Source organism: Euprymna scolopes, chromosome 16, assembly GCF_053919585.1.
Source record: "Euprymna scolopes isolate OS-2025 chromosome 16, ASM5391958v1, whole genome shotgun sequence".
Classification (NCBI taxonomy): Eukaryota; Metazoa; Mollusca; class Cephalopoda; order Sepiida; family Sepiolidae; genus Euprymna; species Euprymna scolopes.
The window spans coordinates 121,675,736-121,690,119 of NC_136497.1; positions in this window are offsets into that span (position 1 = coordinate 121,675,736).

Here is a 14,384-nt window from a genome sequence, read left to right on the forward strand (position 1 = left end):
CTGGATCCAGAGACCGGCTTTTCCTACCCGTTATCTCTTCCTTGTAAAACAGACTCCCTTCAATATTTTAATCCTCGCGTTCCACGAAAGACTGTGACGGTGAAATCAATGCATCACACCGTGTCAACGTGTGCTAAAACCATATCTATATTTTTGTGGAACATTACGTAAACAAACAACTTAAAGCTACACTTGCTAGAAACCCATTTGAACTTAATATTTCTTAATCTAAAACAATGAGCCACGATTCTCAATTCTATGTATTGCACTGGCCACAATATCTAGCCCGTTCTACGTAGGGCCCATTATCTCATATTGAGAGATGCTGCTGAGAACATCCTGTTTTGCTTTGACAGAGTATAAAACTGACTCTGTACTCTAGTGGGTGAGGGCTTTTTCTCATCCCTACAGTCTTTCCCAGGTTGCTAGTCTTTATCGACTCTCATAATTTTCATAGCAGGTACTCGGTTCAGCTCCAATTTATGATTGTCCCTGTTAAATATTTACAATTAAAACTTGTCTAACTACAAACGCGGTCAATTGTTTCTCTTTCTCTCCCTCTCTCTTTCTCTCTATTTCTGTATGACTATCTGTCTGTCTGTCTGTTTCTCTCTCTCTCTCTCTCTCTCTCTCTCTCTCTCTATCTCTCTCTCTCTCTCTCTGATTAAAACAAAAGGGAAATGTCATACAGGATTATCGTTTTCAAGTCCAATGTAAACAAATTCTTGTTGAGACGTTCTCTTAAATAATGAAGTTCTGCCATACTTCCACCATCGTTGCCAATTATTATAGTGTTGTCACTCCTTAGACCTGACACTCATTAACTCTTATCGTTTAGTGTTCTTCGGGCTTTTTTATAGTCTTACATCGTCAATATCTACAACGGAGAGATGAAAATTTAGGTCATGAATGCATAAGTTCGATCTCGTAACAATGCAATTACTTTTGGAAGACCCTTTGTATATGGTGGGTGAAAATACCTCTACATTACTCTGAAAATATGTAATCAAAAGAAAAACTTTATAACAAAACTAAATATTAAAATCGGCAAATTAGAATAAATGTGTATCCCATTTTTCTGCGAGTAAATTAGAGTGAAAAAAACTACGAAATAGTTCTCTATCTGTCTATCTATCTAGTTCTCTATCTGTCTATCTATCTAGTTCTCTATCTGTCTATCTATCTATTTATCTATCTATCGCATATATATATATATATATATATATATATATAATGTTAGATGGTGTAGTAATATAAACATTGTTTTTCAAATGTTAATATTTATTGGGTATATATATATATGTATAAATCTGAGGTTATTGTATTGATTCAAAATTGAAAACAAAGCAGTTTGGGTAAGTCGAATAAAATATTATTCATTAATATTTACGGTTGTTTTTCGAACAGGCAACGTCGGATGGCCTGCTAGTATGTACATATATATATATATATATATATATATATGTATATATGTGTGTATATATATACGTGTGTGTATATATATATGTGTTTATATATATATATGTGTGTATATATATATATGTGTGTGTGTATATATATGTGTGTGTGTATATATATACGTGTGTGTATATATATGTGGGTGTATATATATATATATGTGGGTGTATATATATATATACGTGTGCGTGTATATATGTATATATATGTGTATATATATATGTGTATATATATATATATATATATCGGAATGTAAAAGATTATATAATTATTTACACAGTCAAACAATGCTGCAGTTCACATGAGCCATGAACCCAACAAAACGGAAGTCCAAGACTCAAGTTTCGCCCTCATTTGGGCTCATCAGTTAGACATATCCGAACTCGGGATTCGAAACCCGAGCCTTTTGCATGCGACACAAGCACACTGACAAATAAGCAAAAGTCTATCAACTAACATAGATCCAACAAATCGCGGCGAAATCCGTCTGTGCAATAAACCTACTTCGTCTCGAGTGTTAGTTGATATACTTTCTTGTGTGCGGGGTGTTTGATCAGTTGGCAGTGTGCTTGCCTCGCATGCAAGAGGCTCAGGATTCGAATCCCGGGTTCGGATGTGTCTAACTGATGGGGACGAAACGCGAGTCTTGGACTTCCGTTTTGTTGGCGTCATGGCTCTTTTGAGCCGTTGTTTGGCTGTGTAAATAATTATATATATAATTTCCAGGTTAATATTTTTCATCGTCATAAACGTGTGGCGACATATCAATGTAAATAAAATAAATGTAAAACAAATATACAGATATGTGTGGCTGTGTGTGTGAAGTCGATTATAATGAATACAATTTCACGGAAACCAGTGAAATACTTGAGCATATTATTATTATTATTATTACTATTATTATTATTACTATTATTATTATTACTATTATTATTATTACTATTATTATTATCATTATTATTATTATCATTATTATTACTATCATTATTATTACTATCATTATTATTACTATCATTATTATTACTATCATTATTATTACTATTATCATTATTACTACTACTACTATTATTATCATTATAGTAATACAGCAGTACCTATAACGTACGTTCATACCTGTGTCACCCTTTCCAAATTATAAATTATTCGATCAGGAGATCCTATTTATTAACAATGAGGATAGGTGATAGCTAGAGCTAGGACAACAGAATATTCTTTTCATTGTTTTGACTCTCGAGTGTGTATCCGTTGATATCTTATATGCTTTTATATAGAGTGATGTGGTTTTCGGTTGATTAACTGTGTCGGATATATACTCGAGAGTCAAAACCATGATAAGTAAATTCTGTTGTCTCAGCCCTAGTGATATCATACTACGAACATAAATTAGTATATAGAGACGTTAATTTAATGTTCGGCGTATCTTACTACCTTTTATCTTCTTATTTGACATTATTGGTTACATTTTTGCATACATGTTTCAGTGGGGTCTCAATTCAAAGACACCCACTTCATCACACGAAGAAAGGAAACGTTTTCTTTCTTCGTCTGATGAGGTGGATGTCTTCGAATTAGGATTCCACAGAAACATGTATGCACATATGTAACCAATAATATTTGTATAATAAACAGACTATATACCAGCTCTGGCCTGCATTGAGCACTCTTCAATAATCGCACGAGTTTCATTGGATTTACGTCTAGAAAATTAATCTATATAACCATTATTTATATATATATATATATATATATATATATATATATATATATATATAAAATGTAGTAGGACCTCGGGATACGGCATTAAAAATTAGTAACAAAATACAGCGCAGTATATAGTATACAAGTATATATAATAAAAAACCATTATAAATAACACCGTAAGGCGGGGCAAATACCGCAACCAGGGGCCGAAAAACATCGTTTTACACATCCTAACCTGAAAGAGCCGTATCCTAGGGCCACTGTATACCGGGGTTCTACTCTACGTATATATATATATATATATATATATATATATATATATATATATATATATATATATATATATATATATATAGGAAATTTATTACTGTGAGTCCAGAATTAGTTTACAAATTGTTTCAGCTAGAGGAAAATCCTCAAAGAGAGGAAAAAATCCAACTAGCATCGTCAGAATTCATAGATGGACATCTATGAATTCTGACGATGCTAGTTGGATTTTTTCCTCTCTTTGAGGATTTTCCTCTAGCTGAAACAATTTGTAAACTAATTCTGGACTCACAGTAATAAATTTCCTATATACTGCTCTGACTACACATTGAGCACTCTAGTCCGGTTTTTTCACCACTGGTATATATATATATATATATATATATATATATATATATATATATATATATATATAATATTGTTTACAGAAAGTTTTTAAATGGGACAAGTCATTGATACCGTCGGTTTAAAACCCGATAATCAGGATGAGTATTAGCTGAAGAGAGCTTGATATGGGTATCTAAAACGGTCCTAATTATCGGGTTTGAAACCGACGGTACCAATGACGTGTCTTATGTAAAAAATTTCTGTAAACAAAATATAAATACGCTCTTATTTTAGGATTTTCCTTATAATTGAGCATCTGCTGGATTTCTTTTTCAAAAAAAAAAATACTAATATATATATATATATAAATAAATAAATATATATATATATATATATATATACGTTTGTTTATTTATTATAAACAAACTATGTGTGTGTGTGTGTGTTTGTACGTGTGTATGTGTCTGTTTGTTTGTTTGTCTGTCTGTGTGATCTTTTTAATTTCAGAGACGAATGTTTAAAAATGTTAAAAGTGTATCAATCATTTACGGGCCACCCTTATGCAAGGTTATAACCTAGTATTCCTCGCAAATGCTTCGTTCAGCTCGTAAGCAACAAACTTGTTGAGAGTCGCATAGACAAAATGCCATTGCACAGCAGAAGATGGCGTTTCTAAGCACAGTTAAATCTACGTAAAATAAGATGAGTGGTTTAAAAGATGAAAGGGACGCCGCGACTTAATAGAGTACGCGCAGGGTGTCTGTAATGTAAGCCGTGGAGAGCATTCCGTAATAAAAGTCTACCGTTGAACACTTGAAAACTTCAGATGATGGAAGGGTTTATTAGATAGCTTAGCACGGCGAGAAAATAGATAAAGATACTAAGGAAAAAAAAGGGCGGAAAAGGGGGGGCGACTGCAAGTCATTAGAGGCGAGGCGTCTGTACAACTTATGGGATGATATCATGTCGTTATTTACTTATGTCTATGATGTGGGTGTCTTCTTTACGGAATTCGAACTTACTTGGGAGAGTATTTTTTGTTTAAACGCATCTGCAATGGTAGTAAATAATGGTTGCTGGGCGAGATCGCGATGCCATGGAAAAAAATTCTTTCAAAAACGATGAGGGATGGTCTAATTAGTATGGCAGTATTTAGTTCTTTCCCACTGTAAGAATTGAAATAGGGATTGATTGAGAAGTCAGCGACCTCGAGGAGGGTCAAACTGACATGTAAAAAATGCCTGGGTAGCCCTGTCGTAAAATTCCAGTAGGGGCTCCTCAGGCGATTATCAGTAAACTAACCACTTCTCAAAGAGGGAAACAAAGCCTGGAAAATGGACCTCCTTGAACTACACAGGACGAGCATTACACTGCAATCAACAGAAACCTGGTCATTACAGGACCATTCTTACTTTTTTAGAAAAATAGATTTGTTAAATTTGGAGGCCGAGGATAAAAATCCTGATCCGAGTCAAATTATGATGGAAAGTGGATAGAATGAACCTTTTTAAAAAGGTTTGAAGTTAATTAAATTTTATTGCAGAATTCCCATTTAGTATAAACAGAAATATCGTAGGTATTAAAAGTAACGGTACATTTCTTAAAAATAAATGAAGTAACAAAAAACAAAACAAAAAAAACGGAAGGAAGCTGACAGAAGTGCGTGCGATTATTATGTTTCTTTCTAAACAATTCACTTCTTGTAAGCATAAAAAAATACTCGAGCTGAGATCGAAACCAACACCTAAAGACAATGAGTCAAGTACGATAATCATTAGACCAGCTTGATACGATCTTTTAAAACTGTTTTCAAACCTACTTATTCTTAATATAAGTAATCTGTCATGTGAACGATTCGCGCATGCGAATTCGTGAAACAGTTGATAAACAGATAAAAATTTGAACCCCTTTAGCCGCCCTTTCTTTTTTCTTCTCTTTTTTGCAGATAAAACCGGTTAAAAAGTTTTCCACGTATCTGAATAGCCTATATACCACATTTCAAGTCGGGGGATCAAAAATTCGTTGAGTACATAGGTTGAGAAGTCTCCTCACACACACTCCTCAATTTTATAAATATATTAAAAGATGTACCCGGCGTTGTCTGTAATTAAACGCGACGTTAAATTCTTTTAAAAAATAAAGTAAAAAAAACGGAAAGAAACTGAGACATGTGTATGCAAGTATTGTTTTTTTTTTTCTAAACAGTTCACTTCTTGTTTATAAATGAATAGTCGAGCTAAGATCGAAACCAGAACCTAAAGATAGTGAGTGAGTAAAGTACGATAACCATTAGACCAGCTTGCTACGTCTTTAAAAATTGTTTTCAAACCTCTTGAAAAAGAGATAAAACTCCGAAGTACCAATTTTTCAATTTTTATCCCTTAGCATCCCTTTTTTTTTTTTTTTTTCAGGATGAAAACCGATTAAACAGTTTTCTACGTGTCTGACTATCCTATATATATATAAATATTATATTTTAATTCATGCAGCAACAGATATGTGCCTGCGAGTATTATATTTTTCTAAAGAGTTCGGCTTGTGTGGTGATAAACTTGTCAAATTCAAATAATGTTAAGCTGCATAAGGCGTTAACTTTAGTCAAAATTATCAAAAAATGATTATCGAAACTTATCGAAGACATTCCAATACAAAACCTATCTAAGAACATTACCAGGCACATGACGTACATTCGTGTGGAATTTTAAAAAATCAGCCGAGCCGTTTCGGAATCTATAGGGAACGAAATCACACACAGAGACAATGTTGATCCTTAATATCTATTGTTAAAAGTTCACAAAATCATCTAAATTTTTGAATAGCTTCGACCCCTTTTGCCCCTTTTTTATAAATCTATATGCATTTATACACATACATATATATATATGTATGCATATATACGATATATATACAAACGTATGCACAAACATATATACATACAAACACACATAAACATATATAAACACATACGTATATACATAGATATACATGTATATACATACACATGTTCACCAGCTTAACGTTTGCGTTCCAAAATTTATAATGATCAGTTAACTAGTAGCAGAGTCAATTCTCTACATAGAAATATAACAACATATACATACGAGCGTTGTTCCAAAAGTAAAGACTCCGCTTTTTTTAAACTCAAAAAGTTGAAGAGCTACGAAGACCATTAAAACGAGCGGCCTTTTAGGCTCCAGAATTTATTTTTCTAACATAGTCATCGCCATTCTCATTCCGCTTTTGCTAGCGAGGAATGATGGCTATGGATTGACGTCTGGAACGCGTTTTGTCATACGAGGATCGTTCCAAAATAAAGCCCGCTAATTTTTAATTACGCAGAATGTTTAACAGCTATGAAGACGAGAGTGGTACCATTAAAACGAGCGACCTTTTGTTCGCCAGAATTTATTTTTCTACATTGTAACCACCATTCTCAATGCGCTTTTGCCAGGAATCCTATAGCACCTCTTTGCTTCTGACGCACGTCAATAACAGGGTTTGCTTTCTTAGTCTCACGTCGTCGATACCTGTAACTGAGACATGAAACTTTCCGGTAGTGAATGCATAAGTTCAATCATCATAACAATGCAATTTGCAATCTCTTCAAATCTATTCGGACGGAATCAACAACAACAAATGTAATAAGAGGCATTATTTTTAAAACGCCCCTCGTACTTATTTGTTTCATGTAGGAAGAGTTTGGTAAAGAAAGTTTCTTAGACATACAGACAGACAAATAAGTTCACTTATATATATATATATATATATATATATATATTCGAACATGTAGAGATTTATAATTGAACATGTAGATATTAAGAGGGACATATAGAGACTTAGACGACGCCTTGCAGTTTTTTTTTTTTTTAAGAAGGAATTACAAATCCCAAGCTTAGAAAAAGAAAACAAAACCTATTAAATTGCAGAAGCGAAATTGCAAACAATTGTATGCGCAGAATACACTTTAATTTAGGATAACAATACATAAAAATAGATAAATAAATAAAATAATATATGTATCTTCCTATATAAGTGCGTGTTATATGTTCGTGTGTGAACGTTTATAACGGATAAAAGTTATCGCCCGTTGACTTAGAATGAGTACTTAATGCTAAATTGATGTTTGAATTTGATAAAAGTTGTACTACTTTTTGCAATAAATACTTATCCCTATTTATCCCTAACTGTGCCTCAAACGGATACCATAACAGTTAATTTGCTGGATCTTGTCATGGCAAAGGTCTCGGCAAAATTTCACCCAGATCGGCCTAGTAGTTTCCGAGAAAATTGGAACGGATATACAGACAAACAGACAGATTAAGATAAATAAAATATGTACATGTGACTGTTTCGCCTCTCAATTAATGGATAATCTAAAAAGATCGCTTTATTTTGTTTTTGATTTGCTCGTTGGCCAATACTTCACAGTAAGTATGTAAATTGCTGTCGAAAAGTTTTTATGATTTTATTAACTTATACCTGTATCATCTGTTTGATCCTTTTCTGAAAAGATGAGATTTATTGCAAGAAGTATTCCAGTTTCGTCATCAAATCATACCGAACTCTCATCTACAATTTTGGTTTCGAGGAGTGCGATCTGAGTATTTCGATTGATGCAATGGGTTCAATATCAAAAGGACCGGGAAATAATTTCCAAAAGTAAAGGTACTACTTCTCAAAGACTTTAAATTAGATAAATTCTATCATTGGCTTCAAAGGGTTCTCCTTCAGAATGGAACGAATGTAGACGTATGTTCGGCTTGATATCAATATTATTGGTGCTTTCGTATATAAATGAAACCCTCTTGAGTGATATCGTACTTATATGTAATAAAAAGGCATGTTTTATGTTGGTGGACTTGTTCGTGATAATATTATTGAATGAACTATAAAAGGTGTACGATTTTATGTTATTTAGACCTTCCATAATGTGTAAAAAGTATAGTTTACTGTTTTTAATTTTCTCTCTTTCTCCCTTTCTTATTCCCTCTCTCTCTCTCTCTTTCTCTCTTTCTTTTTCTCTCTTTCATACACACACATGTATGTATGTATGTATGTATGTATGTTTGAGAATGCGACTAACAATTTTATGTATTAGAAATTATATATGAAAACCAAATCACAACGTAATATTAGGAAAATAAACAAATATTTTACTTGTTTGAAATTTATCACAAATATATTTTGGAGGTATACTCCATCGTCAGTGTGTGTTTTTTTTTCTTCCTTGTGAAGTTGGAGAAAGAAGTCTGTTTGTAAAGAGCCGCGCGTTGTATCTAGCGGTTGTATTTTGAAATGTTTGAACTAGGCGTGGGCAACGCGAGAATAACGTCAAGGATGAGAGTTCCTATAGAAACGTTGTTTTAATTTGAATAAAATAAAATACGGGTGGACATAAAATTTTGTACCTCAAAGAATTATAGAAAGTAAGTACTGGACGTATTGTGAAATGAAAAAAAAAATGCAATAACCTCCCAATATCCATTCTCTGCAGCCTCTTACTCATAGAAAAGGTGTTGCTAGTTTTTCTATGCTCGATCGTTATTTTCCTGACAGGTGCTTCCTGTAAAACATTCACAACCAAAATTCGTCTAGCTACAACCACTGTCAATTTCCTTTGGGTACCTAAATTAAACTGATCTTTCGCGAGCAAAGTTTCTTTACTTGGAGCTGACCGTGTGTGGAGCAGATTCCCACGGGCTACTTCCCGGTTAACTACAATATATCCGTTTTCAAGTCAATGTAAACAAACTTTTTGTAGAAGCACCCGCTTTAATAATAAACCTCTGACCATTTAAAATCTTCGTTACTAATCGCATCGATGTTTCACCGCCACCAGATAAACTCAATGACTTTTATTAAGTGTCGGATCGTAAAATACGCTTAAATATATTTTAATTGATGCAGATTTCGTTTTTATTATTACAGAGCCAATTCTTTAGGCCTTCATAACCGTTGATGCTTTAGTACAAAAAACTTATTACGACCATAGGATGCATTAACATTTTTTTAAGCCAAATATGCAACAAATTTTGGCACGAGGAATGAGAACCCTTTTCGAGGGAGCCTTCAGGTTCCCAATATTTGGGGTCTTATGCCAAACATACACATCTCAGTGCGTGCAAACTTTTAAAGGTTGACGCTCTTGTTACACGGAGATTGACAGCTGTTTAGGTAATTGGGTGCACAGTGAAAAGCCAGCCTTGCATGCTGACATCTGAATTTCAAAAACAAAATATGTGCGTTAAAAAGTACGTTTCTCTTTCTCTTTCTCTCCTTCTTTCTCTCTCTCTCTCTCTCTCTTTCTTTCATCCTTTCTTTTTCTTTCATCCAAGAGAGTTGTATTGTTTTAGACAGTCGAATTTGGATTCCGTGCACATCGGATGTATAGCAGTTTTGCGCCGGTCATTAACAACACGCGTCGAGTGAATTTAAATATGCTTCGCAAGTGTTAAATGCAAAGTGAATAATTCTATATTCTTACTTTTAAAAATGCCTTTGTTCACTGGTTTGTACAAGCGTTAATTTTCACCAGCACAGAACCGGCCCCTGCTATTTAATGCCGACGATGGAATCGCTGCCTGTAACAACGCCAAGAAGACTCGACCACTAACCTGCCAGTCGATTATAGCTGCCGCCATATCGACTCCTTGATGTAAGGGTTGTGCCTATCGTTTGATCGTGTTTTACACTCGGACAGCAGTTCTCCGGACTCAACAACAGGTTCTCCACGACAAACCAAGTAACACTCCCCGGCAAACGATCGTATCACACAAATGACTAACTCTGTTCCCTTCAGAGGGAACACGTATGAAGATACAGACCTTAACGTATTGGGAAAAGAGGAGAATGCAATAAAGTCTAGTCCCCGAGTCACGCTTGTTGTCAAGGTAAAAATAAAGAAAGAAAGGCAAACGGAATGAATAACAACCAAAAAAAAAAAGAAAACAGGATGAAATGTAGAATAAAAAAGGACAACAGACAAAAAAAAAAGAAACCAGGAAAGACAGAAAGAAAAAACAACATAAAGAAAAAAGAAAAGGAAGATAGAAAGTAAAAAGAAAAGGAAGATAGAAAGAAAAAAAGGAAGATAGAAAGTAAAAAGAAAAGAACAAAAACATCCCCATTCCGTTTCATTTAATAACCATGAATAGAAATTTACCTTGAGTTTACTTTCAACTGCCTTATAATTCTTGTTTCCCTTATTTTAGTCCTTTAGTCCTCATATTCCATGTGCGATGTTTTTGACAAAGGGTGGTAAATTGCTGTTTGTTGGAATCCACTTAACACTAATCATTAGCTAATTTTTTACCTTTTAAAAAGCATTTTAGCCTTTATATTGTAAGTTGTATAGGGTTATAGAAAGTTCAGGATTTTTCATTTTGTGTAATGACTCGGGAACAACTCTGCTCTCTGTCTTGGTTTTAGCCGTCTTTTACCTCGAGTATTTTATATCTTCTTTTTCCCTACAGAACTGTCCTCCGTCCTGATTGGCTAAAATCTCTGATCGCAAAGAGAGAAAGGAATGAATTAAGGAAGGAAGGAATGAAGGAAAAGAGAATGGTTAGAGAGAAAGAGAAATAGCGAGAGTATACTCTAATGGTAGTAGTAGTAGTAGTCTTGACTTCACTACAACATCAAGTGGCTTCATGCCTTGTCTAGAGCGATTTCAATAAAAAAGATCGAACTTATTTACATTAAATATGATTAATTGTATTTTATTCCTTGCAATTTAGACGTAAAAGGAGTCTGTGCAAAATAAATAGTATTATGTAAATAAGGTTTCTTCTTTATGAGACAACAAACATGTTGACTTGTGTACATGAGCAATTGGGAAGAGATGGGGCATAAGAATGTTAATAAGGATAAATAAAAAGTTAATGAGGACAAAAAGAAAAAAGAAAAATATGACTAAAAAGGGAAGATTAAAAGAATAAATTAGTAGGAAATAATAAATAAGAAAATATATAAAAATATATAGAAAAAATAAAGAAAAATTAACTAAGAAGTTAATGTAGAAAGAAGAAAGAAAGGAAAAATTATAAGTTAATAAATAAAAACGTAAACATGTGACTAAAGAAAAATGTAGTAAAAATGAAAAAAGAAGTTGATTTAAAAAAACAGAAATAATGAAGTTAAAAATAAGAACAAAAGAATAAAAATTTAAACAAGAAAAAAGTAAAGGAGAAAGAAGCAATAAATGAGAAAGAATGGAAAAATAGAAAGAAAGCAAGTATAAACGAAAGAGATAAACGAATAAAAATGTAATGAAGAAAAAAATTAAAAGTTTAATGAAGAAAAGACATTATGAAGAATGAAAGAGATAGATGAAAAAAGAAAACAAGAAAAAAGAGGAAGGGAAGAAAATAAGGTTTTGAGAAAGAAAATGAAAGAAAGAAAGAACGAAGCAAAGGAGGAACGAATGAAAATTAAGACAAAATAACGACGGGCGAAAGAAATTATAAAAAAATATATGTTAAATGAAAAGAGGTGGAAGTAAAAAATGAAGAAAATGTAAAAAAAAAAAAATAACAATAAAAAAGGTAAAAATAAGAACAAAAAGAAAAGAACAAATAAAATTAGGACAGAAATAAATGAATGAATATAAAGAAAAACAAAAATGGGGAACTAAATGAAGAATAAAAAAGAAGGAAGAAATGGAGCAAATGTGCAGAAAGACACGTAAACGAAAAGTGGCGATGGAAATGAACAAGATAACGAAGTGGGTAAAAAGTCTGAAAGAACGAAATAAATAAATAAGAATAAAAAACAGAAATAAGTAAATAAGATTGAAAAACAGAAATAAGTAAATAAGAATGAAAACCAGAAATAAATAAGAATGAAAACCAGAAGTAAATAAGATTGAAAAACAGAAATAAGTAAATAAGATTGAAAAACAGAAATAAGTAAATAAGAATGAAAACCAGAAATAAATAAGAATGAAAACCAGAAGTAAATAAGATTGAAAAACAGAAATAAGTAAATAAGATTGAAAAACAGAAATAAGTAAATAAGAATGAAAACCAGAAATAAATAAGAATGAAAACCAGAAGTAAATAAGATTGAAAAACAGAAATAAGTAAATAAGATTGAAAAACAGAAATAAGTAAATAAGAATGAAAACCAGAAATAAATAAGAATGAAAACCAGAAGTAAATAAGATTGAAAAACAGAAATAAGTAAATAAGATTGAAAAACAGAAATAAGTAAATAAGATTGAAAAACAGAAATAAGTAAATAAGATTGAAAAACAGAAATAAGTAAATAAGATTGAAAAACAGAAATAAGTAAATAAGAAGGAAAAACAGAAATAAGTAAATAAGATTGAAAAACAGAAATAAGTAAATAAGAATGAAAAAGAGAAATAAATAAGAATGAAAAACAGAAATAAGAATGAAAAAGAGAAATAAATAAGAAGGAAAAACAGAAATAAATAAATAAGAATGAAAAAGAGAAATAAATAAGAATGAAAAACAGAAATAAGAATGAAAGAGAAATAAATAAGAAGGAAAAACAGAAATAAATAAATAAGAATGAAAAAGAGAAATAAATAAGAAGGAAAAACAGAAATAAATAAATAAGAATGAAAAACTGAAATAAATAAGAATTAAAAACAAATAAATAAATAAGAAGACAGAAAAATGGAAGAAAGAAAACAAGAAGAGGGAGAAAAGAATGAATGCCATGATTAAAGAAGGAAAAGAATAAAAAGAACAGGTTTAAAAAAAGAAAAAAAGGCAGAAGAAATGAATAACAGAAATAAACCGGATAGTAGGCAAGAATAAAAAAGATAAGAGACAAAAAAAAGAAAGGCAGAAAGAAAGAAAAAGAGGAAGACAGAATAAGGAATAAAGTAAAAAGAAAGTGATGCAAAAGAAAAAAACAACTGTATGAAATAAACGAGGAACAACAGAAATAAGGAAAGAAAGGGAAAAGCAGAAAAAGAATAACAAAAAAAAGCAAGAAAGGCTGAGAGAATGATCAGCAGAAATAACGAAAAAAATAAAAAAGGCACAGAAAGAAAGAAATAGGGGCAAGTGGCTTTCTATGTATGAACAGTCGTTGACGAGTGTGCGATTGTGAAAGCCGAACAAACGAACACACAGGGAACGGAATCTCAACATGTAGACAACAGCAAAAACATTTTATAAATCTACATTTCCACTAAGGAAAAGAAAGGAAAGCAGACATTCCATAACAATGCATCTTCTGTGGAATGTCTCCGGCCTTAAAGAACTTTCAACCCGTTTTCATCCACCGTCGGTTCAGGGCGAAATGGGTGTTTTTGTTTGTTGGGTTTTGTTTTATTGACATATTTTCTACTTTTCCTGTCTTATTTGTCCTTCAATATGCCAATTTCTGATTCACTTTATTCTCCAGTCCTCCGTGGCGTTTAGCTTTGTTTTATTTTTGTAAGAGCTCACCCAATACGGTGTTGCCCGGGTCCATACAAATTTGTTTTGTAAACATTTCTATGTTCCATAATCACGTCATTTCTGTTTTGTTTTTTTTTTGTTTTGTTTTTTAAGTATCTAAATTACAGAAAAACAAATGGATAATGGCTTACTGAAAAAATAAGAGTGTAATTTTTCTTTTAAGGTGTCTATTTTGCAAAAGAATAATGTCGAAAC